The sequence below is a fragment of the Triticum aestivum genome, chromosome 5A (genome assembly GCF_018294505.1).
Source record: "Triticum aestivum cultivar Chinese Spring chromosome 5A, IWGSC CS RefSeq v2.1, whole genome shotgun sequence".
NCBI classification, from domain to species: domain Eukaryota; kingdom Viridiplantae; phylum Streptophyta; class Magnoliopsida; order Poales; family Poaceae; genus Triticum; species Triticum aestivum.
The window spans coordinates 205,506,179-205,534,080 of record NC_057806.1 but is presented as its reverse complement, the minus strand read 5'-3'; positions in this window follow the sequence as shown (position 1 = coordinate 205,534,080).

Below are 27,902 nucleotides of genomic sequence, written 5' to 3'. Positions count from 1 at the left end.
GGGTTATACAGAGTCGGTTTACAAAGGAAGGAATCTACATATCCGAACGGCAAGCTTGCCATACACACAAAGGAGAGTCCCATCCGGACACGGGAGGAATTCTTCTGTCTTGTATCTTCATAGCCCATCAGTCCGACCCACGTTACATAGCCCGGATGCCCGAGGACCCCTTAATCCAGGAGTCCCTCAGTAGACCCTGAACCAGGCTTCAATTAAGATGTGTCCGCACGCAGATTGTCTTCGGCATTGCAAGGCGGGTTCCTCCTCCGAATACTCCAAAACAACTTTAGAACACAGAAAACGTGTCCGGTTCTGCAAAACGAGTATCACACACACACACACACACACACAGAGTATAGTATTTTACGAATCCAGTCCACTGATAACTTTTGTAGCGTGACATCACGTCACTGCCCAGACATTATTTCGAACCGTTTTTAGCCTCCCGCTCCATGTTTCAAGATGCGGTTTTATTGGCATGTCTTGTCAAAGCAGAGATCGTGTCCCCTTATTGCGGGATTCTCATTAATACGGGCGTGGGTAGTCCAACCATGCCGCCTTCACGACCCTTGGGGAATAGGCGAGTTTTAAGGCGAGTGGGGAGGCGCTTGATATTCACTACCTCTATAAAGGGTTAAGGATTCACCTCTTTCCCCCACGCCTTTCTTCTCTCCGCCCATCCATTCTCGAGCTCCAGCGCCCAAGCTTCCATCCTTTCCACCTCAAAAAAGCATTCCAGCCATGTCCGGATCTGGAGCACAAGGCAAGTGGTTGGTTTCCTCCGTCAAGGAGAAGGACATCACCAAGCTCCGAGAGGCGGGGTACTTGGCCAAGGAAATCGCCCACTGACTTCCAGCAACGGGGCAGTTCATCACCACCCCAGAGCCCCATGAGAGGGTGGTATTCATCCCCCACTTCGTCCGCAGATTGGGTTGCCTCTCCACCCATTCGTCCGCGGAGTGATGTTCTACTACGGGCTGGATTTCCATGATATGGCCCCCAGTTCCTTCCTCAACATCTCAACGGATAGGGCTGTGACCCAGCATCTTGGAAGTCTACATGTGTTTCTGGTGTCATACAATTTTTGTGTGGAGCAGGTTGGTAATGCTATTGGTGCATTTGAGATTTGACCCATTGAGGTGGCGGTGGAACGCGTAAAGGCTTACGATTGTGCACTTGCTGCTAGGAACTTCTAAGCTTCTTTCTGCGTCTCTCATCTTGTTAGCATAATCAAAATAATGTGTTAGCACACAAGTTACATCTGCCTATACCTGTGTAGCTGAACTGAGCATTGTTCACAGCCTGAACTTCTCATATAAAAGTGTTGTTCATTATGATATGTATCACACTCTAAACTAAGCTGAGCATATGCCCATACTTATGTACCTGAACATAGCACTCTTCATAGAACTTATCTCACATTCTTTATTCTACACTATTTGATTTTTTTATACCTGAACTGAGCACTCTTCACATACTGAACTTCTTGTTTGCCAAGGGGAAATACTGTCTACAGTTAAAAAACCTAACCTTCATGAGTTTGAATGGTTCAACCACTAGTGCATACCAACCTGACCTTCATGTGATCACATGTATTTTTATTTTTTGCACACAACTAGATACATACCAACCAGAACTCTAGCACAATTACTAGTTGAACTTCACATGGTTTTTTATGTATGAATGCATGCAGATTTTTTAATGTTTGCAGCCTGGAGTGAGGCTCACACACTTCCGATGTCAAAACCGGCGGATATCGAGTAGGGGGTCCCGAAATGTGCAACTAGGGTCGATGGTAACAGGAGACAAGGGACACGGTGTTTACCCAGGTTCGGGCCCTCAGGATGGAGGTAATACCCTACGTCCTGCTTGATTGATATTGATGAATATGAGGATTACAAGGGTTCATCTACCACAAGATCGTTGTGGCTAAACCCTAGAAGCCTAGCCTGTGTGATTATGATCTTTTTTCTATGGACTAAACCCTCCGGTTTATATAGACATCGGAGGGGACTAGGGTTATACAGAGTCGGTTTACAAAGGAAGGAATCTACATATCTGAATGGCAAGCTTGCCATACACACAAAGGAGAGTCCCATCCGGACACGTGAGGAATTCTTCTGTCTTGTATCTTCATAGCCCATCAGTCCGGCCCATGTTACATAGCCGGATGCCCGAGGACCCCTTAATCCAGGACTCCCTCAGTAGCCCCTGAACCAGGCTTCAATGAAGATGTGTCCGCGCGCAGACTGTCTTCGGAATTTCAAGGCGGGTTCCTCCTCCGAATACTCCAAAACAACTTTAGAACACAGAAAACTTGTCCGGTTCTGCAAAACGAGTATCACACACACACATGCAGAGAGTATAGTATTTTACGAATCCAATCCACTGATAACTTTTGTAGTGTGACATCACGTCACTGCCCAGTCATTATTTCGAACCGTTTTTAGCCTCCTGCTCCATGTTTCAAGATGCTATTTTATTGGCATGTCTTGTCAAAGTAGAGATCGTGTCCCCTTATTGAGGGATTCTCATCAATACGGGCGTGGGTAATCCAACCACGCCGCCTCCACGACCCTTGGGGAATAGGCGAGTTTTAAGGCGAGTGGGGAGGCGCTTGATATTCACTGCCTCTATAAAGGGTTAAGGATTCACCTCTTTCACCCACGCCTTCCTTCTCTCCGCCCATCCATTCTCGAGCTCCAGCGCCCAAGCTTCCATCCTTTCCACCTCAAAAAAGCATTCTAGCCATGTCCGGATCTGGAGCACCAGGCAAGTGGATGGTTTCCTCCATTAAGCAGAAGGACATCACCAAGCTCCGAGAGGCCGGGTACTTGGCCAAGGAAATCGCCCACCGGCTTCCAGCAACGGGGCAGCTCATCACCACCCCGGAGCCCCATGAGAGGGTGGTATTCATCCCCCACTTCGTCCGCAGATTGGGATTGCCTCTCCACCCATTCGTCCGTGGAGTCATGTTCTACTACGGGCTGGATTTCCACGATATGGCCCCCAGTTCCTTCCTCAACATCTCAACGGATAGGGCTGTGACCCAGCATCTTGGAAGTCTGCATGTGTTTCAAGTGTCATACAAATTTTGTGTGGAGAAGGTTGGTAATGCTATTGGTGCGTTTGAGGTTTGACCCATTGAGGTGTCGGTGGAACGCGTACAGGCTTAGGATTGTGCACTTGCTGCTAGGAACTTCTAAGCTTCTTTCTGCGTCTCTCATCTTGTTAGCATAATAAAAATAATGTGTTAGCACACAAGTTACATCTGCCTATACCCGTGTAGCTGAACTGAGCATTGTTCACAGCCTGAACTTCTCATATAAAAGTGTTGTTCATTATGATAGGTATCACACTCTAAACTAAGCTGAGCATCTGCCCATACTTATGTACCTGAACATAGCACTCTTCACAGAACTTATATCACATTCTTTATTCTACACTATTTGATTTTTTATACCTGAACTGAGCACTCTTCACATACTGAACTTCTTGTTTGCCAAGGGGAAATACTGTCTACAGTTAAACAACCTAACCTTCATGAGTTTGAATGGTTCAACCACTAGTGCATACCAACCTGACCTTCATGTGATCACATGTATTTTTTTATTTTTTGCACACAACTAGATACATACCAACCAGAACTCTAGCACAATTACTAGTTGAACTTCACATGGTCTTTTATGTAAGAATGCATGCAGATTTTTTAATGTTTGCAGCCTGGAGTGAGGCTCACACACTTTCGGTGTCAAAACCGGTGGATCTTGAGTAGGTGGTCCCAAACTGTGCAACTAGGGTCGATGGTAACGGGAGACAAGGGACACGGTGTTTACCCAGGTTCGGGCCCTCTGGATGGAGGTAATACCCTAGGTCCTGCTTGATTAATATTGATGAATATGAGGATTACAAGAGTTCATCTACCACAAGATCGTTGTGGCTAAACCCTAGAAGCCTAGCCTGTATGATTATGATCTTTTTTCTATGGACTAAACCCTCTGGTTTATATAGACATCGGAGGGGACTAGGGTTATACAGAGTCGGTTTACAAAGGAAGGAATCTACATATCCGAACGACAAGCTTGCTATACACACAAAGGAGAGTTCCATCCGGACACGGGAGGAATTCTTCTGTCTTGTATCTTCATAGCCCATCAGTCCGGCCCATGTTACATAGCCCGGATGCCCAAGGACCCCTTAATCCAGGACTCTCTCAGTAGCCCCTGAACCAGGCTTCAATGAAGATGTGTCCATGCGCAGATTGTCTTCGGCATTGCAAGGCGGGTTCCTCCTCCGAATACTCCAAAACAACTTTAGAACACAGAAAACGTGTCCGGTTCTGCAAAAACGAGTATCACACACACACACACGCAGAGAGTATAGTATTTTACGAATCCAATCCACTGATAACTTTTGTAGCGTGACATCACGTCACTGCCCAGTCATTATTTCGAACCGTTTTTAGCCTCCCGCTCCTTGTTTCAAGATGCGGTTTTATTGGCACGTCTTGTCAAAGCAGAGATCGTGTCCCCTTATTGCGGGATTCTCATCAATACGGGCATGGGTAATCCAACCACGCTGCCTCCATGACCCTTGGGGAATAGGCGAGTTTTAAGGCGAGTGGGGAGACACTTCATATTCACTGCCTCTATAAAGGGTTAAGGATTCACCTCTTTCACCCACGCCTTCCTTCTCTCCGCCCATCCATTCTCGAGCTCCAGCGCCCAAGCTTCCACCCTTTCCACCTCAAAAAAGCATTCCAGCCATGTCCGAATCTGGAGCACAAGGCAAGTGGATGGTTTCCTCCGTCAAGGAGAAGGACATCACCAAGCCCCGAGAGGCCGGGTACTTGGCCAAGGAAATCGCCCACCGGCTTCCAGCAATGGGGCATCTCATCACCACCCCGGAGCCCAATGAGAGGGTGGTATTCATCCCCCATTTCGTCCGCAAATTGGGATTGCCTCTCCTCCCATTCGTCCGCGGAGTCATGTTCTACTACGGGCTGGATTTCCACGATATGGCCCCCAGTTCCTTCCTCAACATCTCGACATTCATTGTCGTGTGCGAGACCTTCCTCCGCATCCCATGCCACTTCCGATTGTGGTGAAGCCGAAGGTGATGGGTGGTCAACACGCAGAGTGCGGAGGCGCCATGGTGAGCAAGCTGCCAAATGTCACATGGCCCAAAGGTACCTTCGTGCAGACCGTCAAAGGGTGGCAACAACAATGATTCTATGTCACAGATCCTCGCGATGCCACCTGGGCCGCGGCTCCTGAATTCCATTCCGGCTCCCTGATGCAGCTCACCTCCTGGATAGAGAAGGGCCGGACTGGTCTTCGTCGGACGAGCTGACATCGCTTCAGACGCGCATCAGGAGCCTAGTGGACAAGAACGTCAAGCTTGTCAATGTGATCCAGGTGATGCTTGCTCGCCGGATCCTTCCGTGCCAAAGCCGGAATTTCCATTTGTGCGAGTTCGATCCGGCCAAGCACCAGACCTTGCAACAACTCTTCGGCACTACGCATGAAGACATCTGGAGGGTGCTCTTTAAGGCCAACAAGACGTGGCCGGCGACGACCGAGGACTGCGGGCACGACCTAGCCCATCCCGCCAGTGCGGTAAGTTTTTCAGGGTGTATCCTTTACTTGCATACTCTAGGAAGACGTCTATGCTTCCGCATTCATTTTTTCAGGGTTGGACAAAGAAGGCGGAGCGGATCCAGTGTCTGGTTCCACTGCCCGAAAACCCAGCAATCCCTCTTCTAACGAAGATGCTGGTTCCGGCGCCCTACCAAGCGCCGGAGAAGAAGGCCAAGAAGAAGGCCATGGAGACCAGTAGTGGTCTCCGTCGTAAGGGCACTTCAGACGTGACGTCCGAAGACGCCGAGACCCATTCCTCCCTCACCTTGGACGACAAGTAGGAGGAGGAGACCAATTCTCCCTTGGAGGGGGGAATGAAGAAAAGGGCGGCCTCCACACATCTGGAGGAAGAGGCGTCCAAGAAGGGGAAGATTTCCCTCGTGGACAACTCCGCATGGGACATCGACAGCAGCTCCAAGTGGCGCCCCAGGGACAAGCCCCTGGCAGAATCGTGAGTACTCAAAGACGAGCGCACATATCCGGCTCCTTTACTTCATGGTTTTAACATGTTGTATCATGTGCTACAATCCGGCTCATTCCGACCTTGAGCGATCCTCATCTTCGGGGAATTCACTGGATCCGAAGGTGATGGACAGCGGGTCCCTTCCGGCGGCCTCTTCTCCCAAGGCCATGGATAACACTGAGGTACTGTGCCGAAGGACCTCCCCAGGCCAGGGAGAGACGCAGGAGGCCATCAGGGCGGCGCCAGAGGGTGAACCCTTGGTCGCCGGACACATGGGGGAGCAAATCCCCATGGAGACTGGCGATGGGGGTCATATCCAGTCCGGCCCCCAGCCGAATACAATTCGGGAGACCTATACGGCTACGGAATCCGGCAAGCAGCCTCCTTCAAAAGAAGGAGGTGCACCGATTCCACCGGTGACCTCCATCCATCGAGAGGCACCGGATACTCTACTGGAAGCACTGTGAAGTGCTTCTATTATTGAGGAATACCGTACCCTCATGGGTACGGTGGTTGAGAGGATTCAGTCCACGAAGAGCAGGCTGACCGAAGCCTGCACAAGCCTTCTGACAGGCTTTGAGGTCTGAAACGCAATTTATGCAAAAGGAATGACGTAGTATAGACAGTAGCCCCTGGTACATTATTCGGTGTTCGAAAAGAAAAGCCGGACAGAGGATCAAGTAATTTTTGTAGGAGACTAACCATACGTGTCTATGTGAATAAGCAGGCGTCTTTGCTGGCTATGACCTCTCATGCTGCTGAGGTCTCCAGACTGAAGCAGAGTTTGGAGCAGACTAAGGAAGAGCACGGCCGTGTGAAGAAACAGCTGGAGGACCATCAAGGTATGCGATGACCTTGTTTAGGTTCAGGAATTATGAATGATTTGTGTTGACCATAGTGCTATGATATCTTGGAGGAGCGACGACCGAGCTGGAGACCCTCAAGAAGGCGTTGGACGAAGCCCAGGAGAGAGCGGCAAAAGAACAAGACGCTCGCGAGAAACACGAGACCAGGGTTGGTGAGGTCCAGGAGGAGCACCAGGACGCCGTGAAGAAATGCGAGTCCTTGGAGCGCAATGTTGCGGATCAAGAGTCCGAACTTGCCAAGGCCCGCTGAAGTGCACACGATGCCCGGGTTGAAGCCCAGGGCGCCCTCTAGGAAATCCAGGAGGCCAGAAAAGTCACGGCGGGTAAGGCCATTATTATGCAGAGCAAGTACGTGAAGAAAAGGTTCCTCTTACTGACTCGGATTTGGAGTTCTCTAGGGACGTTTGCGGATCTGCCGCGCAGTGCTACCGACGCTGCGGAATTCTTTTGAGCCGAAGAGGGGAGCTTGATGGAGAAGCTGTTCTGGTCGCAATACCTTGCGCCAGAGCATCCAGTGCCCCTTAGCGATCAGCTGAAACAGCTGACCAAACTGCATAGGGTGGCCTAACTGGCCATGAAGGATTTGATAATCCATCTATGGCCTACCGAAGCCATACCCAGCAGCTACTTTGGGCTCGTGAAGCGGCTGGTCAATGCCTGACCTCGGCTTGATGCCATCAAGCGGTCGGTCTGCATTGAAGGTGCGCGGATGGCATTCGCCTGTGTCAAGGTGCAGTGGGCGAATATGGACGCCGCCAACCTCGCCACTGAGGGACCGCCCGCAGGCAAGGAGCTCCGCACGCCCGAGCGGTATTTTGAGGATGTCCTGAAGGGATCCCGCATTATAGAGGGCCAATGTTCAAAAGTCATTTTCTTGGAATGAAGTCATTCATGTTATCCCTTCCTATATTGTAAAACAAAGTCTTTATGTAATATAATGTTTGTTGTTTGAAAATTTTACCTCCTGTGCGGTCGTTTTGTTAAATCTGAGAGTTGGCCAGTCGTCGGCTTCAGCCCCCACGTAGGTAGTACAGAGTTGTTTGGGATAAATCTAAACACTCTTGGTCCAATAGTTTGGTCCTTGAAGGAGGTTTTTAGCGCAACGAACCAGGCAACGGGACTATGTGGATGTAGCACTCTCACTTAGCCATAGGAGTTTGACAATAGAAATGTAGGCGCAGTCCCTAGTTAGTATTCAATCCGAACTAGGGTGCTGTAGACACCTGATCAGGCATAGGCCGATTCATCGCATAATGCGGAAAAAATCGCAAAAGATTTGTAACCTCTGAATAGCTGACCAGCTCTCACCATATCATGAAAGTCAGTTTTCAGCTTTCTCTACTGAGGTGTTTGCTCGGATAAACTAGAAACACAATAGCAGTAGTTATCCCTTTACTACCCTAGACGATAGGACGGAATGTTAGGTATCAAGCACAGGAGCCGGGCAACCCAACTATTGACCAAAGACATGATTCGGAGTCGATGCATATAATGCTAAAATTCAGGGTGCCGAACGGTATTGTAAAAAGTCTTCGGACTTTGTTGCTATAGTATGGGGCATAATGAAGCCCCTGGAGAATCAAAGCGTACCAAAGTGTACGGGTGCAATCTATATGAATGATAAAATGAAGTAGTAAGCTAGTGCCATGTAAGTTGGGCCACAAACTGTTTCGATTATAATTTGATTAATATGTCAAAGCGTATTTGTACAAATAGTGCGGTAAGCAACCTGGCTATTTAACATGCCAAGACCAAGGGGGGCTGCGTGCGGGTGCTGAAAACAGGTAGAACGATCATCAAGAAGAACATCTAGAGATTCCCCCACACGTCTGTACTGCTTGCCGCCTTTGTGTATGTATCCTTCGAAAGGACCGATGCTCAGGCCATCGGGAGGGGCCTGTGAAAAAGAGACCAAAAATGGTAAAAAAAAGGGAAAGGAAAATTATGTGTGTGAGCCGTATGATGGACCACAATCATGTTATGCCTCCGTATATGCCCATGGTATTTTGAGTGCGTAGTTATGTACGCGCGGTACGTACGCCGCCAGTTGGTCGGGACTGAGACAGGGGCTGAATTTCTAGTTGAGCTCCTGACGGGCTGGACTATTCTGCTGCAGAGTAGTCCGGGCTCGTTTGACAGTATCCGGGAGCTTGGCCGCTGAATTAAGGTTCTGCTTGATAAGGCCGCTCTGTACTTCTGCTGCTAGGGCTGCGGTGTGCTCCTCAGTACGGAGGGAGTGCTTCGTGTTTCCGTTGACTGTTATGACACCTCGTGGTCTCGGCATCTTAAGTTTGAGATAAGCATAATGTGGCACCGCATTGAATCGAACAAATGCAGTTCATTCGAGCAGTGCGTGATAGCCACTGCGGAAGGGGACGATGTCAAAGATCAATTCTTCACTTCGGAAGTTGTCTGGAGATCCGAAGACAACTTCCAATGTGATTGAACCCGTGGAACGGGCCTCTTCACCTGGTATTACTCCTTTGAAGGTAGTTTTTGTGGGCTTGATCCTGGATGGATCGATGCCTATTTTGTAGACTGTATCCGGATAGAGTAGGTTGAGGCTGCTGCCACCGTCCATGAGGACTAGCGTGAGGTGGAATCCATCAATGATTGGGTCGAGGACCGGTGTGGCTGAACCGCCATGACGGATACTAGTCGGATGGTCCCTGCGATCGAAAGTGATCGGGCAGGACGACCATGGGTTGAATTTTGGGGCGACTAGCTCTATCGCATAGACGTCCCTGAGCGCACGTTTGCGCTCCCTCTTGGGGATATGGGTAACGTATATCATGTTCACCATTTTAACCTAGGGGGAAACTTCTTTTGCCCCCCTGTGTTCGGCGAATGGGGATCCTCGTCATCATTCTCGCTTTGCGACCCCTTCTCCTTGTCTTCGGTATTTAACTTGCTGACCTGTTTAAAGACCCAACAACTCCAGTGGGTATGATTGGCTGGTTTATCAGGGGTGCCGTGGATCTGACATGGACGATCGAGTATGTGGTCCAGGCTGGAAGAGCCTGAATTGTTCCTTTTATATGGCTTCTTCCGCTGACCGGACTTGGAGCCACTAAACCAGCGTTGACCGCCGTGTCATCAGTATTGTCACTATTGATTTGACGCTTATGTCTGTTGCGTCGGGGCTTGCCGTTGCTATTGTTGGCTTCGGAGGTGCCGGGTTCGCTCGCATTATTATTGCTACAGGCTAGCAAACTATCTTCACCCGCACAAAAGCGGGTCGTAAGTGTTGTGAGCGCTGCCATAGAATTCGGCTTTTCTTGGCTGAGGTGTCGGGCGAGCCATTCGTCGCGGATGCTATGCTTAAAGGCTGCTAGGGCTTCGGCATCCGGACAGTTGACGATCTGGTTCTTTTTGGTTAAGAACATGGTCCAGAATTTCCTGGCTGACTCTCCAAGCTGTTGAACTATGTGACCTAAGGCATCTTCCAGGTCCTCCCAGCTGCCAATGGAGTTTTTGGGCAGGCTGTTCAACCAGTGCCGAGCTGGTCCTTTGAGTTTTAGCGGGAGGTATTTGATGGCATGAAGATCATCACCAAGGGCCATATGGATATGGAGAAGAAAGTCCGCAATCCATACTGCGGGATCTATTGTTCCATCATATGATTCGATGTTGATGGGTTTAAACCCTTCTGGGAATTCATGCTCCATTACTTCATCAGTGAAGCACAGGGGGTGTGCGGCACCTCTATATCGGGCTAGGTCACAACGTAGTTCAGATGGAGTCCGTCTGTGGCTTTAGTCCCGGGCTTGATTATGCTTGTCATGTTTGGCTTGATAGTCATTGTCGCGTGTCGAGGCATGCCCCTGTGATCCGTAGATCGACCTGGCCGGACCTGCTTTATTCTTCAGGTCCTATCACAGGTCATATGTGCGTCCCCGAGCTGTTGTGTCTCTACCTTTACGGCGAGATATTATTGGCCGGTGTTCGGCTTGAGTTGCCCATTTTGTCTTGGCCACGTGGTGGTCGGTCAACCACATTACGCGGCGCTGGTACAGGCTCAAGTGCCTCGTTGTCGAATTGAGGTAGCAGCTTACGCTTCGGCTAACTTTTGGTTGGGTGCACGAGGCCAGATTCCTTGGCTGCCAGGACATTACTCGATCTGTCGTTGAGTAGATCTTGGTCAGCTTGAAGCTGCTGCTTTTTATTTTTAGGCTCCTTGCAGTGGCTATTAGCCGTTTCTTAAAGCGCTCATGCTCGAGAGGTTCCTTAGGCACGATAAATTCTTCGTCGCTGAGGCTCACCTCATCCTCGAAGGGTGGAAGGTAATTACTGTCCTCTGAGTCTTCTTTTGTGGCCTGTTCATCAGGACTAACTTGCCCATCCTCCCGATCGTCTTGTTCGGAGTTTTGCTCGACAGGGTTTTCTTCGTCCTCGACATCGTCTGGAGTATTGTTGTCTCTCGTGCCGGTATTGCTGTCTTTGCTGCGGCGCGTTTTAGATCGGTGCCGTCGGCGTTTTGGTTGTATCTTGGGAGGTTTATCCTCTACTGGATTCTTCTCATTATCGCCGTCACCCTCCTTGGGTCCATCCACCATGTACACGTCGTACGAAGAGGTGGTCGTCCAACATCCGGTAAACGGCGGGCTTTGGACCTGCAATTCTCCGGCATCGTGTCCATACCATCGATGTCTTTGGACCAGTAATCGAGCATGTCAGTTAAGTCCTCGACTATGGCGATGAAGTGGATGGTGGGTGGGATGTAAAATTCCCCTAGTCCGGGCTGGGCGTAGTTCGGACATTGCTCCTCTGTAATGACGAGGGATCGCATCAAGTCCACAGCCGCGCTTAAAGGCGAGGTTTCGCCAGGGAGAAGAGAATCCATGGAGAACGGCGGGCAAGGGATTCCTTGGCCGAGCTCACACGATGCTGACTCCGAGAGTTCGGAGCCAGGGTCCGGGGAAGAGTCCGGCTTTGTGATGGTTTCCACTGACACTGCTTCCTCCGGCTCTCCCGTACTAGGCCCAGTGGCCACAGATAGTCCGGCGGGTTTAGAAATCCCGTCTTTCGTCCTGGCGATGCACTCCGGCTCTAAGGCTAGAGCGGAGGTTGGGGTCGTGAATACTTGGAAGATCAAGTCTCCTCGGATGTTAGCGACATAATCCAAGTTTCCAAAACTAATCTGGTGACCAGGGGCGTAGCTTTCGATCTATTCCAGATGGCCAAACGAGTTGCCCGCAGTGCGAAGCCACTGAACACAAAGATCTAACCAGGAGGAAAACCTCCCCCATGGCAGTATTGTTGTAGATGATTGATGGAGCTATCGAACCTTCTAGCAGTGACATAGTGGAACTTTCAATGAAAGCACCAATGTCGGAGTCAAAATCGGCGGATCTCGGGTAGGGGATCCCGATCTGTGCGTCTAGGGTCGATGGTAACATGTGACAAGGGACACGGTGTTTACCCATGTTCGGGCCCTCTTGATGGAGGTAATACCATACGTCTTACTTGATTGATATTGATGAATATGAGGACTACAAGAGTTGATCTACCACGAGATCGTTGTGGCTAAACCCTAGAAGCCTAGCCTGTATGATTATGATATCTTTTCTATGGACTAAACCCTCCGGTTTATATAGACACCAGAGGGGCCTAGAGTTGTACAGAGTCAGTTTACAAAGGAAGGAATCTACATATCCGAACGCCAAGCTTGCCATCCACGCAAAGGAGAGTCCCATCCGCATATAGGAGGAATTCTTTTGTCTTGTATCTTCATAGCCCATCAGTCTGGCCCATGTTACATAGCCCAGACGCCCGAGGACCCCTTAATGCAGGACTCCCTCACACACTACAAGAACTTCACATGGCTCAAAGAAGATAACAGACGGTAGGAAGTTCAATCATACCTTGGATAGAACTTTGGCCAACATTTTTCCAGCAGCAGATTGGACACCTTGAGAGCAATTTGATGGATAGTTAGGAGAGGAATTGCAAGGCAATCCATGTCTTGCAGAGGGCGGGGAGTTCATCTCCATGAAGCAAGAAAGTCAGGTAAGGAAAAATTGAAGTAGTAGGCAATACCAGGGAGGAAGTTCATCTACCTGTTGTGTCGCGTCCATTGCTAGATTTGAAGGCGCCTCCCGTAAGATGCTCCCTTGGCCGAGCCATTCACTGTAACTTGTGCCTTGGCCATCATCAGCTCTGCCAAGCCATCGGGAGGTGAGGTTGTTAGGAGGAGGAGGCTTCTGGAAGTCCATGGCGACGGTTCGTCGCAGAAAGTCCGGCGGCTTTGCCGCCTCCAAGCGACGTGGGCTCCCTCGCACCGGCTTCCGCCGTCACTCGCTCGCCCGCGCCGGCTGTCGGACAGGATGTGGTGACAGAGGGAGTGGAGCTGGATCTGGTTGGCAACAGTGGTAGAGGGGATGGCGACGGAGGAGTTAGATCCGGTCGTCAGTGATGAGTCATGGCAGATGTGGGAGTTGGCCGCTGCTCTAGCGGAGGAGAGGGGAGGCGGCGGGGGGAGCGATCCCAATGGGGTGGTCAGGATCCTGGTCAGTCACCTGGTCGGGACGTGGGGGTTCGGGCATTGGGCTTTGGGAAGTTTGGGAGGGGTCCATCGGCCCCTTATAGGGTTGGTTGTGATCAAAATAACTATTCTAATCCTCGGAGGATTAGAATAGTGTTGTCCTATATATATCACTATATATATATATATATAAGTGACTAGACAGATCATTCACACAATTACATACGTGACTATACAGATCATCCGCACACACCTGAAAAACAATTGTATGCATTCTAAACTAGGAGAAACGATCATCTAGTCATCTACTTCTTGTGACACTCCCGCCACTATTCTGTGGCTCGATCCCTCATTTGGGGCTGGAAGAAGACACTCCCTCATGTCAAAGATCCGCATGTACATCTTGTAGCTTGTGTACACATCCTTGTGTACTTGACGTGTTGTTCATCCACTCTCTCATTCTAGACACTGTGCCAGGTGTTCTTGTCCTTCTTGCTCTCATCCTTCATCTTCATGTAGTAGGGGACGATGATGGCTGAGGCGAGGTTAACCAAGGAGTTTTGTTATTGTTGTCGATGCACCAGACCTTGTAGTGGTCCTGGATGTTGACAAGATTCTAGCATTTCAAGCCCGAAACCTTGAGCACTTTTAGATCGTTGGTGGTGTCCGTTGTAGTGAAACTATAGTCAGAGCTGTTGATAAACCTGGAGAAACGCTCACAAGGCCTTGTAGCCAGGTGGTAGTGGTAGACAAGGATGTCATGTCGCATGCACAACTGGGCAACAACAACCTTCTGATCGTGCCCAGCGCGACCGATGGTGTACTCGAGGTCAAAGCCGACCACTTTGTACTTGTCCTCAGCAAGCAACTGCTCCATAGTTTGGATGATCTCTCCACCGAGACCGGCTTATTCGTTCACACCACCAACAGGGCCTTCCCCCTCATGTGAGTGTCCACTACGTGATGCGTGGTGAAGTGCCCGCCGTTGTCGTCATCAGCTGCTGGGAGCGCCATTACAGCCAAGGGGAGCGTTATTTGGAACCGCTGGATGTCCTCTCTATATGTGTCGTCATGGGTGTGATTATTGTGTCGTGTGGTGTGAGAGATGAAGGTAAATGGCCCCAGAAATAAATGGGGGACGGGTGGCTTGGATTCTCGGCGCCTCCAATGGCAGTTTTTGCAGCGCGAAACTACATCGTGGCACCGCGCCGATGCAACTGCATGCACACGAACATACGTGATCGTGCGCCGACCCCAAACACTGGCATTGCGCATGGAGGGACGAGGGCAGAGCGCGCAGAGGGATGCGAGAGCACAACACGTGCGGCGGGACATGAGCAGAGCGCGTCGTGGCCACCTCAACCGCGAGCAACCACATGCATAGAGCAGTTGAACACGTAGGAAATGGTCGTCTATAAGCCGGCCGACAGTTGTATCATTGCGTAGAGAGCAGTCATCTGCTACTACCTCTGTCTTGGTCTATTAGTCCCCTTTATATTTTGTGCCATATTTTGACCTTAAATTTAACCAACAAAATGTTAATTCATGTTACAAAAATTATATAATTGGAAACGATGTTCAAATACGAATCCAACGATATAATCTCTAGCGACATGCATTCGTATTTTATTCGCACGTCTTATCACCCCGCTGCCACTGACGGCCTAGAGCGAAAGCTTGAGTAGCGCGCGGGGGTGTTCTTTTGGCTAAACGATGGTGAGCCCATTCCCACGCAACCGCATAGGTTCCCGCGCAAGCTTCCCGCCTGACTCGGTGAAATCCCCAAAAAACCCAATGCTTACCGGCCTACTATAAAACACTCACAGCCGGCGAGCCCTGGATGGCATTTTACCCTCCCTCCCTGTAGCTTATCTCGTCTACTTCTCCCACAATTGCCAATGTCATAGGTCCATCATCGTCGCTCAACCACTCCGCCGTCATCAGAGGACAGCTCCAGCTGGGAGGCTACAACACGGCGGCGGTGTAGTCCAAGGCATAGTATACTGCGCGTGGCGTCCCTATTGGGTGTGCGTGGAACACCCATCACACGCTCTGCCACCGCTGCCCGTCAACAGCTATTGTCGACCGCCGTTGCCTCCACCCCATCATCTGCCGCCGTGGCTGCCACACCACCGTCGAAAGCCAGGGCCATCACCCGCTCCGTCGCCGCGGCCCGAAGGCGGGAGGTGGCCGTCATGGCCGCCACCCCACTGCTAGCCACTATGGCCATCACCCGCTCCGCCACCGCCACGAGAAGGTGGGATGTGCTAGTTGTGGCCGCCAGCCCACCGTCGACCGCTAGGGTCATCACCCGCTCCACCACCGCCGTCGGAAGGCGGGAGGCGGAGGTGGATGCCCACACGTGCGTCTGCAACCTTGCGCGCTACATCGAGTTCCTGCGGGAGGAGGAGGAGCACCTCATCGAGCACGCAAAGAGCCTTACCGCCACTGCATAGGCGAGGAATCAGGAGATCTACAAGGAGAACCATGGAGCGGCAGAGGGCATTCGAGGTCAGCTGTCACAGCCCTAGAATTTGATTGCAATTAGTTTCATAAGCATCCTGCATCATGTCTAAATTTCTGAAATGTGAATTGAGGAAAGTGGAAGTCTCAAAAACTTAAATAAAAAAAGGGGCAAGGACCCTTAAGCTTGCATTTAGTGAAACCAAAATGGCCTTCATTAATGTTTGATAATTTTGGCAAGGGTTTGTATCCAAACCAAAAATATTGAACATTTTTAAGGAATTATTTTGGCACTTAATTTAAATCATTATTGTATTTGAATTTGGAATTATATTCATAATATATGGGATATATTTTCAATTAACTTTGAAATGTTTTATGTGCTGTTGGAAAAGTCCATCTAGCAACATAAAATTATTCAAAGGGTTTTGTCACTGTTTTGAAATTATTTTGAATTTGAATCAGTGGCAAAATGACTAAATAAAAAGAAAACAAAACAGAATTATAAAACAGAGTAGAAACTCACCTGACTTACCTGCAGCCCACCTAGCCGGCCATTACTGTGCAGCCCAGCAGCCCACCTCCCCTGCCAGTTGTCTTCCTCCTCTCGCCAGAAGGCAGAGGGGAAGCAACACACGGCGCGAGCGCGCCTCCCCGACAACAGCTTGCCTGCCTGCCCCTCCCCGACGCGTCTGGACGAGCGCCACGCGACCCTCCCGGGCTCTCTCTCACTCTCTCTCGTCCCCATCCCTTCCCCTGGATTTCCCTCTCTCTCACGCCCGAGCGCGTCCATCGTCGCCGCACGCCATAGCCACAGCCACCGGCCACCCCACGCCTCGCCAACGCGCTAGGAAGCTCCGCTACTTCGTCCTCGTCCCTCCTTGCTGAGCCAGGCGACAAGGAGAGCCCCGAAGCGACGCCCGCAACATCATCTCCAACCACGGCCGGCCGAGATCGCCGCCGCCATCTCATCGCCCCTAGGCCTTCCCCGAGCACACCGACCTTCCCTACGTCTCCGCTGTGAGCTCACGTACTGAACCCCCCTCTCCCCTTGCTCGATTGCGCCGCGTAGTCATCGTCCCCATTGAGCCCGAGAGCCCTCCGCCTCCGGCCATGGCGCCGCCGTGGTCTGAGCCATCGTAGCCCGCATCCGCGCGCGTCACCATGCTCATCAGCTCCGCAGGAAGCCAAAGCCACCGCCAGTTCCTTTCCCAGTGCATCACAGCCGCGTCCCCGCACCCGGCCGAACTCCGGCCGCCGCTCCGCCCATCGCCGCCATCGCTACCCTGCACCCCGGCAACTCCCGTTGCCTCCTTTAGATGCGCGCGTGCGCCAGCAACCCATAGCCGCAAACCGTGCTCGAAACTGTCGACCGTAGCTCAAACCCGACGCCCTTCGCCGCGCGAAATGGTCGCCGCTGGACAAACTCTGGCGATCCGATGTGGCACTATCATTAGTGCTAATCCCTGCCAGCTAGACGCCCCACAGCCACTGACAGTAGGCCCCGCGGTGAGTCAAACCCAGTCAATGCGGGATTAGACCCGGTTAACCCCTGTGTTAGTGACATGTGGACCCCACACGCCAGGTTTGACCCCGGTCAGCTCTGTTGACCTGCTAACGTCGGCATGATGTCATGCGGGCGCAGTATTGATTTTCTGGTTTTAAAATAATCCAGGAAATTTCAGAAAATATCCAAAACTTTGAAAAATCATAGAAATTAAACCGTAACTCTAAATGAAAAGATTTATATATGAAAAATGATCAGAAAAATCCAAAGAATTTGAATATGGCATTTTAATGCATGTTTGAACAAGTTAACCTCACTAAATAGGACAAATGATGATTAGGGCAATTTATGAAATAACATTTGGAGTTGGAATTTGATCTTGTTTGAGTTCCACTTCAATTAACTTGGCTAGATATTGCATTAGGTGAATTCAGTACATTAACATGACATGTCATTCATGTGAATGTGCATTGCATTGATTGTGTTCCTTCTTTGCTAGTCGGTGGTTGTTCCCCCTCAGTAGACATATGTTCCGACGATGAGTTTGATGACACCGATGAAGAGCTACTATCTTCAGAAGTGCCAGGCAAGCAAAACCCCCCTTGTTCATTCTGATATGATCCCACTCTCTCGCTCCTGCTCTCTTTTACTGCATTAGGACAACACTGTTTCAACTGTTACATGCTGCGGTAGCTGAACCCCTTTCCTCTGCATGACCTGTCATTGCCACAGTAAATAGATGAAACCCACTAGCATGAGTAGGAATTGTTTGAGCCTTAATGTGCCTACTCATTCATGATTGTTGTCATGCCTGCTACTACTTAGAGTTGAGTCTGGTCTGATTCATCGGGAATGAATTGGAATGTGGTGAACATGTCCTGCTGTTGAGAGCTAAGTGTGTGAACACGATTTGGTAAAGGTAGCGGGGAGAGGCCATGTAGGAGTACATGGTGGGTTGTCTCATTGCAGCCGTTCTCAGGAACTGAGTTCTGTGTTTGTGATCCATGAACAGTTACTACCACACATTGGGTTCCGGTAACTCGGCCCCTCTCAGCTTATTAATCAACTCGATCTCTGTCCAGGAGTTGCAACTAGTTTTTGGTGTTTGTAGGTAGTGTTAGTAGTCTACCAAGTGGCACCCGGTACAGGTGGGCTTGGGACAGACTAGGCACAGTGGCACGGTGTACCAAGTGGCACCCGGATGGTGGGCTTGGGAACCCTGCACACATCGTTTGGGGCCATGAGCGACACCCCGGCCAGATCTCCTTGCGGATGGAACCCGAATAGGCGATAAACCTGGAATAGAGACTTGTTGGTTAGTCAGGTTGTGGCCGACTCCCTCGCCTGGCTTCCGCTTGAAGGTTGCCGAGGTGCATGACGTGTACAGGGCGATAAGTGGCGAGAGCGTGTGTGAAGAAGTACACCCCTGCAGGGTTATCATTATCTATTCGAATAGCCGGATTCCTCGGATATGGAAACTTGGACCCCTTGCATAGTTCATAGACAAGCGAAAGTGGATACTCTAAAATGCACAAGATAAGTGTGAGTGCTATGGATGGCGTTCTCGCAGGGAGACGGGAGCGGATCCATAGTGGTGTATTGGTATGGTGAATATGTGGACTCGTGTGCGCCACCTCAAAAGAGTTACTTGCAGTCGTAGTTCAGGATAGCCACCGAGTCAAAGCTGGCCTGCTGCAGTTAAACTCCACCACCCCCTTTGTTGATACTGATGCATATGTAGTTAGTTCTGATGTAAGTCTTGCTGGGTACATTTGTACTCACGTTTGCTTATTTTATGTTTTGCAGAGAGACTTCAGTCCCGCTAGTAGTTCCGCTTGGACTTCGACGTTTAGCTCGTTACCTCAGCTACGATCTTATACCTTGGGAGGGTCTTCTAGATAGTCAGGCTTCTCAGCCTTTTTCATTTATAGATGTCTATACTCAGACATGTTAAGCTTCCGCATGTGCTTTGACTTGTATGCTCTGAATGTTGGGTCATGAGACCCATGTTTGTAATATCTCGCTCTTCGGAGCCTAATGAATAAATATTCTGAGTCGTAGAGTCTTGTTGTGATGCCATGTTGTATTGCACATATTGAGCATATTGTGTGTATGATTGAAATGCTTGGTATGTGTGGGATCCGACAACCTAGTTGTTTATCCTTGGTAGCCTCTCTTATGGGGAAATGTAGTCTTGTGCTTCCATGAGCCATAGTAGCCCGCTACAGCCCGGTTCACCGGAGTCCTACTAGCCCAGCACTACTGCTCCGGAACACCTGACTGGCCGGCATGTGATTCACTTCGTTCCTGTGTCTATCCCTTCGAGGAAATGTCACGCGGTGACATCCGGAGTCCTGCCTAGCCTGCTACAGCCCAGTTCACCGGAGTCCTGTTAGCCCAGTGCTACAGCCCGGATTCACACGCTGCTGACCAACATGCTCGATGTTGATTCATGTATGCCTGTCCCCGTAATGTTAGTGCCACTTTGGGTTCACGGCTATTCATGTCGGCCCGGGTTCTCTGTTATATGGATGCTAGCGACACTATCATATACTGAGCCAAAAGGCGCAAACGGTCCCGGCCCATGGTGAGGCGACACCCGTGGGAATACCGTGCGTGAGGCCGCAAAGTGATATGAGGTGTTACCGGCTAGATCGATGTGACTTGGAATCGGGGTCCTAACATCAGCGTCATTGAACGTGCAGAAGCGGCAGTCACTGTATTGCAGTTGTCCAGCTCGTCGGTAGGCTCCTCCTCCTCTGCCTGTTACAGAGTGCGCTTGGCAGAGGAGAGGCTGCCGGAAGTAGTACAAAGCCCCTCCGTAGTAGTTGTATTTAGGGGCTATTTTGTTCAGTTATTCTGACTATAGATGTGGTGGAGCTGTACAACGTACTTAAAAATAGCTAGTATATATAGTTGAAGTAGCTATTTCAGTACATGGTTGGCAACAATTGGGGAAAAGTTTGGTCGGTTCAGCTAGTGATTTGAAATGTTTGTATAAAAGAACGACTTCTTAATCTATGAATGAAATCTATGCTTAAATATTGAATTTTAGTTGCAAAAATTAGATAGTGCTAGTGATTTTTAGCTGCATATTTTGACAAATCACAGTGTTACAAGGTTTACAAATGGCAATATACCCAATATGACAGATGCAAATCTTACCAAATTGTGTGTACGTGGTTGCACACGGGTCATCCAAAACAACCGTTTGCATTGAAGGGATGTACAAATGCTGCTCGGCACATTTTCTCTTGGCTTAGCGCCGAAGTCTGGCTTTGCATACTGTATTCGATCTGAACCGTTTGCATTGAAGAGATGCACAAATCCTGTCCTGCGAATTTTCCCTCGGCTTACAGGGGAAGACCATAGCTCTCACTCTACATACGGGTGTTCTATCTAAAATGTTTTTGATGAATAGATGCACGAATCCTGCTCGGCACATTTTCCCTTGTCTTACTTGCAAAAGCAGTCGGTTTACATACGGGTGTTCCTCTAAAACAATTGTGATTAAGAGCTACACAAATCCTGCTCAGCACATTTTCCCTTGGCTTCCAGGGGAAGCTATCGGTTTGCATACGGGTGTTCTAACCAGAACGTTTGCGATGAGTGTTTTATATTTAAAACCCGTTTACATTTTTTAAAGAAAATCGTTTGATAAGTATGTACATTAAGAGATAAAAACACAAGTTCTATCAAACCAAATATTTCATTCAGTCACACTACGAATTAAGATTTATATGATCTGGATACAGTATTAAACCCAACAAACTATTTCCGACGGCGGCGGAGGTGGCGTGACACACCAACGTTGTCGTTGTCGTCCTCTGGGACACCGTCATTGAAATCTTCAAGGCAGCACAGAACGTTCTTCACTTCGAAATCAAACATCATGTGGTCACGCGATCGACAGCCGGGGCACTGCAGGACGACAACTCATAGCGCGGCGAGGTAGAGGTCGACAGCGACATCCCAGGCTGCTGAGGGGAGCGTGCGCACGGGCACGGGCGCGGCAGGTGTAGGCAAATGCACGGGGACCGATGTCACGGTGGGTGCAAGGGCGCGCACGGGCACGGGCACTGGTGCTGACATGTACATGAGCTCACGTGGGTCCGCGGAGACCTCGCTCACGCCCGCGGCTTCCTACTCGGCTATAGTGCTCGGCGACCAACACGTGAATGCTGTGGGGATGGTCGCTGGCGCGGGGATGGGGGCTGGGACGGGCGCGGGGGCAGCAACCATCATGGCCAACTCATTCAGGGCCATGTCCATGAGGCCCCATTCCTCCTTATTTTCTATCTCCTCCGGCTCGGAGTCGACTTCACCAAACTTGAAGAGTAGTGGCAGATGATCCTTTTGCGCCATGCCGTTGGTGGAGGTCTGCGGGAGGGAGGGGAATGGGAGACGAACAGTAAGGCCGCACATATTAAAGAGTGGCTCGAGGGCCATTAATGGAGAGAATACGAGCAAGGAGGGAAGCCATGGAAGTTCAAGGGCTCGCTTCCCAGTGAGCCTACACAATGTACAACTCGCACGCTTCTCGGTGAGCCTGCGCATTGAAGGACAGCTTGCACGCCTCTTGGTTAGCCTGCGCACCGGACTGCGCTTGCAGGCCTCCCGTTCAATCAAGCAGTTGTCCGCATGGCACCTCCTATAGCCATTAAAAGGGATACATGTGGCGTCACATGAATGGTTAACAGAACACACATGATTTAAATTATACACACATTTGACATGTTAAAGTGGTAGCTACTTGTTTCAAAATGCATTTGTTGGCTGTTATTGGAGTGTGCCTTCCCTCAAAATGGACACGAAAAATGCCATAGCATGTCGGGTGCCATTCCATGATAGCATTCAAAGTTTCATGAATTTCAGATGAGTTTTGGATTTACTAGAATTTAAAAACGAAGTATCTCAACATTTTGCCGGCAATCAATAGTGCCCTGGTGTTTGAAAAGCATTCCCATTTCTTGCATGGGACCTAAGCATGCACCCAAGGACACACATTTGGTATGTCAACCCATTTTTCTGCACTGGAGCATGTGCATGTAGTTCAAATTTAAATTATGCACATAAAATGCCTAGAAAACCCAGTTAATGTATAAAAATGTCCAAGCAAACCCCAAAAAATCCCAAAATTTGACACAACAGTCCTATCGTTCTATGTCGACACTAGGCAAATTTTGAAAGCAAGAAGAGGCAACGGATATCATTACGCCCCCAAAGGTGGCATGTTCCATACCAAAACCATCAGGGTTGTTGTGAGAAGCTCTGATTTGCGAGAAGCTTATACCCAAACCTGCCCCAAATGGGACAAAAAATTACGACAACATGTTGATGCCGCTCCATCATAGCTTGTCAAGTTTCATGAAATTCAGACAAGTTTTGGATTTACTAGAATTTAAAACCATATATCTTAATGTTTGCAGCTGAGCGACAGTGGCAAGGTGTTTGATATTCATTCCTATTTCTTGCATGCGAGCTAAGCATTCAACCAGGGACATAGATTTGATTTTTCAACCAATTTACATGCACTGGAGCATCTGCTTGTAGTTCAAATTTGAATTATGGACATAAATGATAGAAAACTCAATTAATGTATAAAAATGTCCAAGCGAACCTCAAAAAATATCAAACATTGACACAATACTCCTCTTGTTCTATGTTGACACAAGACAAATTTTGAAAGTAAGAAGAGGCGGCAGATATCGTTTCGTCCCCCAAGGTGGCACGTTCCCTACCGAAACCATCAGGCTTGTTGTGTGAGAAGCTCTAGTTTGCGAGAAGCTTATACCCAAACCTGCCCCAAGACAATATTTTTACCACGGCATGTCAATGTCGTTCATTGATATCATGTCAAGTTCATGAATTTCAGATGAGTTCTCGATTTACTAGAATTGTAAAACCATGTATCTCAATGTTAGCGGCCGAGCGACAGGGTCAAGGTGTTTGATATTCATTCTCATTTCTTGCATGTGACCTAAGCTTGCAACCAAGGATACACATTTGATTTCTCAACCCATTTTTATGCACTGGAGCATGTGCATGTAGTTCAATTTTGAATTATGCACATAAATGCCTAGAAAACTCAGTAGCGTATAAAATGTCCAAAGGATCCCCGAAAAATCCCAAAATTTAACATGACACTCCTGTTGTTATATGTTGACACCAGAAAAAAATTTAATGCAAGAAGATGCGATGAATATCGTTTTGTCCAGAAAGGTGACATGTTTCCCTAACGTAACCATGAGGCTTCTTGTGAGAAGCTCTTGTTTGTGAGAAGCTTATACCATAACCAGCCCCAAATGGGATAATATTTTTTACCCCAGCATGTTGATGCCATTCCATGATAGCATCCCAGGGTTCATGAATTTCAGACGGGTTTTGGATTTACTAGAATTACAAAAGCAAGTAACTCAACATTTGCCGAAGAGCCATGGTGCCGTGGTGTTCAAAATTCATCCCCATTTCTTGCATGGGACATAAGCATAAACCCATGGACACATATATGATTTTACAACCCATTTTGGTGCACCGGAGCATGTGCATGTAGTTTAATTTTGAATTGTGCACCTGAAATGGCTAGAAAGCCAAGTTAATGTACAAAAATGTCCAAACAAACCCTGAAAAATTCCATTTTTTACGACACACCTATAGTTGCATTTTCACTTTAGATAAAAGTTCTAGCAATTCAAACACCCTCCATTGCCGCTGTGACCCCATTATGTAATTCAAATCACAAGATGAAAAATCAAGTAGATCGTACATAGTTTATTATCACCAACCGAGTGAGATGTAGTACAAAATATCTTGGAGCACCGTTAGAGTATAGTACGCCTATGGCTACGCGAGAAGGTGCGTCGGCTACAGTCCATAGCTAGCATGTCAAGCACACTGGCCCGCTCCCCAAATATCATTTCACTATTGAATTATCGTCGGTGAAAGATGAGGACGTGGACCCGCATCGTGAGGGAAAGTTCGGCGGCCCACTACGACAAGAGCGCGGCCATAGCCCCCATGTGCGTGCTAACAAGGTGCATGAGTGTCGGATTACGAGTTTCGGGAAACCCTGGAGGTTCGAACACTGGGGTGCGCACGAAGATCTCTCTACCCCACGAGCCCACTCTCGCAATGATCTCTAAGCCTACCTCGCCGAACCCGAAGAACAAGGGACACAAGGATTTATACTGGTTCGGGCCACCGTTGTGGTGTAATACCCTACTCCAGTGTGGTGTGGTGTATTGCCTTGTAGGCTGAGGATGAACAACTACAAGGGATGAACAACCTCCTAAGGAGAGTGTTCCTGAGCTCGATGAGCTTGTGTGTGCGTGGATGGTCTCTATCCGCCCCTCTAAGGTGGTGGCCAGTCCTATTTATAGAGGCCCTAGTCCTCTTCCCAAATATAGGCGGGAAGGGATCGCACAACGGCGAGTTTGAAGGGCGACAACTGGTACAAGTTATCCTGACAAAAGGTGGTCCTCGCCTGCCAAAGGCTCTCGTGGTGACATCGTCGTGGGCTCCGCGATGACCTCCGTCCTGCCATCCTGCTGGTCTTGGTCTTGTTGCACCGATACGGAAACTTTTGCCTAATGCCTCGGGACTCCTTGCCTGCGCTCGCCTCCTTAGCACCATAGTGGAAACTAGCACCCTGCACCCGCTGGCGCCCGCCTAGCCTTGGTCGTCATGGATCACATCCTGCGGACCTCGTGAGGTGCCCCTTCAATAGATATCTCCGCTCCTCAGGAGCCAGCCTAGGGAGGCTGACCCTGAGGAGGTCTTGTGCCGTTTGCCTTGCAAGGCTTGGCCCCTCGCGAGGGTCTTGAATGGTTGCTGATGAGGATGGGCCGTACCAGGCCGTTGGTGGAGCCACGCCCTGGGCCGCAGGCATGCAAGTCTGGCTACCCCCGTTCCCAGGATGCTAACAGCAGCCACGGGCCCAAGGTGCGCTCGTACTTGGCTAACAGTGAAACCAAGGGTCAAGTGCGGAGCACTGCGGGCCCCAATAGCTTGCGGCCTTGACTGACGCGTGGTGATTGACTGGACGTTGGCATCTCCGCTTCCCCATGCTGCCTTGGAAACTGCCGCCGACTTGACGAGACCCTATAGCATGCGGAAGAAAGTCATCATTACCTTGGATCATGCATGCCGTGGGTTGGCCTCCCTCGGGCTATAAATGAGGGGAGGGGCAGAGCCCCCATCACTCATCTCTTCCTTCATTCCGCTTGCTTCTTCTTCTTCCTTCTTCCTTCGCCGCCCTCCAGCCACACTCATGGTGCCGGTGAAGAGGTTCTCGGCCGCCGAGAAGCTAGAAAGCTCGCCAGGAGGGGCCTGGCTCGCTACCGCCTAAGAGGGGGCGTGGTCCGCCCCGCAAGCACGCCGCAACCCCTACTGTGGTTGCTTGTGGACATGGGTGAACTTCCCCGGGGTCCGGCGCCATTGTTGGCAGCCGCGACCGCGCCTCTTCGCGCGGCAGGAGCCGCCTAGGGTGCGGCAGCCACGTCGATGAAGGAAGGCGCGCCATGGTCACCCAGCCTCCCCGGCCGTGCTTCCACTCGGCGGAGGTGCTGCCGGAGTTCGTCGTGTGGTCGGAGAACCCGACCGGCACTTGGCTTCAACTTCCGCGCTCCTTTGCCCGCGAACTGCCGGCCCCAGGTCCTGGCGGCCTGTGGCTGCAGGCCGACCGTTGCTGCAGTAAGGCTTCGTAGGTCGTGGTGGAGATCTCCACAGGGGGCAACGTAGCCCTGGCCCGCGGCTGGCAGCCGTTCGCCCACGCGTGCCGCCTGTGCAGGCGGTGCACCCTCCACTTCAAGTTCGATGGGGCAGCGACCCTCTTCATGAGGGTGTTCAGGAAAGATGGTCGCTGCGCCGGATGCTGCCCTAAAGACGGCGATGGCCGTGATGGGCATGAGGGTGCTTTGTGGTGGCCGCGGTTTGCCTAGCTACGGAAGCTCCTCCTCTGGCGAGAGCTCCAGCAGCGACGGCTATGACCAACCACCACATCGTCGGGCTCGCTTTGAGGACGGTGGTAGGTCATCCTGTCATCGCGCCCCGGTGAAGCGCGAGGAGGGCTCTGTATGAGTCCGAGGGGCGGGTCCTCATGAGCAGCCGCGTCGTAGGAGTCGCTTTTGCTTGTCCTCTCCTTCCCTTTCCCCTTCCATCATCAGAAACTAATATGGGGCCCTGTGAGGGCGCGTAATGAACCATGGTGCTTATGTTGCTTTTGTGATGTGTTTATTGTTTCCAGGTTGTGTTTTGAAATATGTGCCTTATGCGGGTGTAGAGGGGTAACTTAGCTTGATGTATCTTGGGTAGACTTGACCTCGTGAAGGCGCGCACCTGTGGGCACCTGGTGGGAGAGGCCTGGGGCATGGGTTGGTCATGGCCAAACTACAACACCCACGATGCGGCTATATCTCCCACGTGTCGGAGCACGACTTAGAGGCATGTCCAAATGGTAGGCATGTCGCAAGAGGGGTAATCTTTACACATCCCATGTACTGAATAAGAAAGGGATAAAGAGTTTTCTTACATCGCCACTTCACACAAAACATAAATATAACATTACATCATCCAGAATACAATCAAGGTCCGGCTACGGAACCAACAAAAATAAAGACAAGCCCAAATTCTAGATCCCCAATCGCCCCGACTAGGCTCCACTACTGATCAACTAGAAATGAAAACACAATGAACATGATCTTCATCGAGCTCCCACTTCAGCTCAGTTGCGTCACCTGCCTGGTATCACCGGTACCTGGAACTGTTTGGAAGTAACTGTGAGTCACGAGGACTCAGCAATCTTACACCCGCGAGATCAAGACTATTTAAGCTTATGGGTAGGAAAGGGTAGTGAGGTGGAGCTACAGCAAGCACTAGCATATATGGTGGCTAGCTTCCACAGATAAGAGCAAGAAGACAAGCAACACAACGGTCGTGAACTAGAAGTGATCAAGAAGTGAACCTTAAACTACTTATGTTCAAGCATAACACAAGAACCGTGTTCACTTCCCGGATTCTGCCGAGGAGAGACCATCATGGCTACACATGCGGTCGATTCATTTTAATTAAGTTCAGTGTCAAGTTTTCTACAATCAGATATTAACAAATTCCCATCTGCCCATAACCGCGGGCACGGCATTCGAAAGTTCGAAACCCTGCGGGGGTGTCCCAACTTAGCCCATCACAAGCTCTCACGGTCAACGAAGGATATTCCTTCTCCCAGGAAGACCCGATCAGACTCGGAATCCCTATTACAAGACATTTCGACAATGGTAAAACAAGACCAGCAAAGCCGCCCGATGTGCCGACAAATCCCGATAGGATTCGCACGTATCTCGTTATCAGGGCACACCGGATATGTCAAGATACGAGTAAAACCAACACTCAAGTGGCGCGAGGTTGCCCCGCAGGCTACCCGTTTTGGACCAACACTCAGAGGAGCACTGGCCCGGGGGGCGGTTTAAAATAAGATGACCCTTGA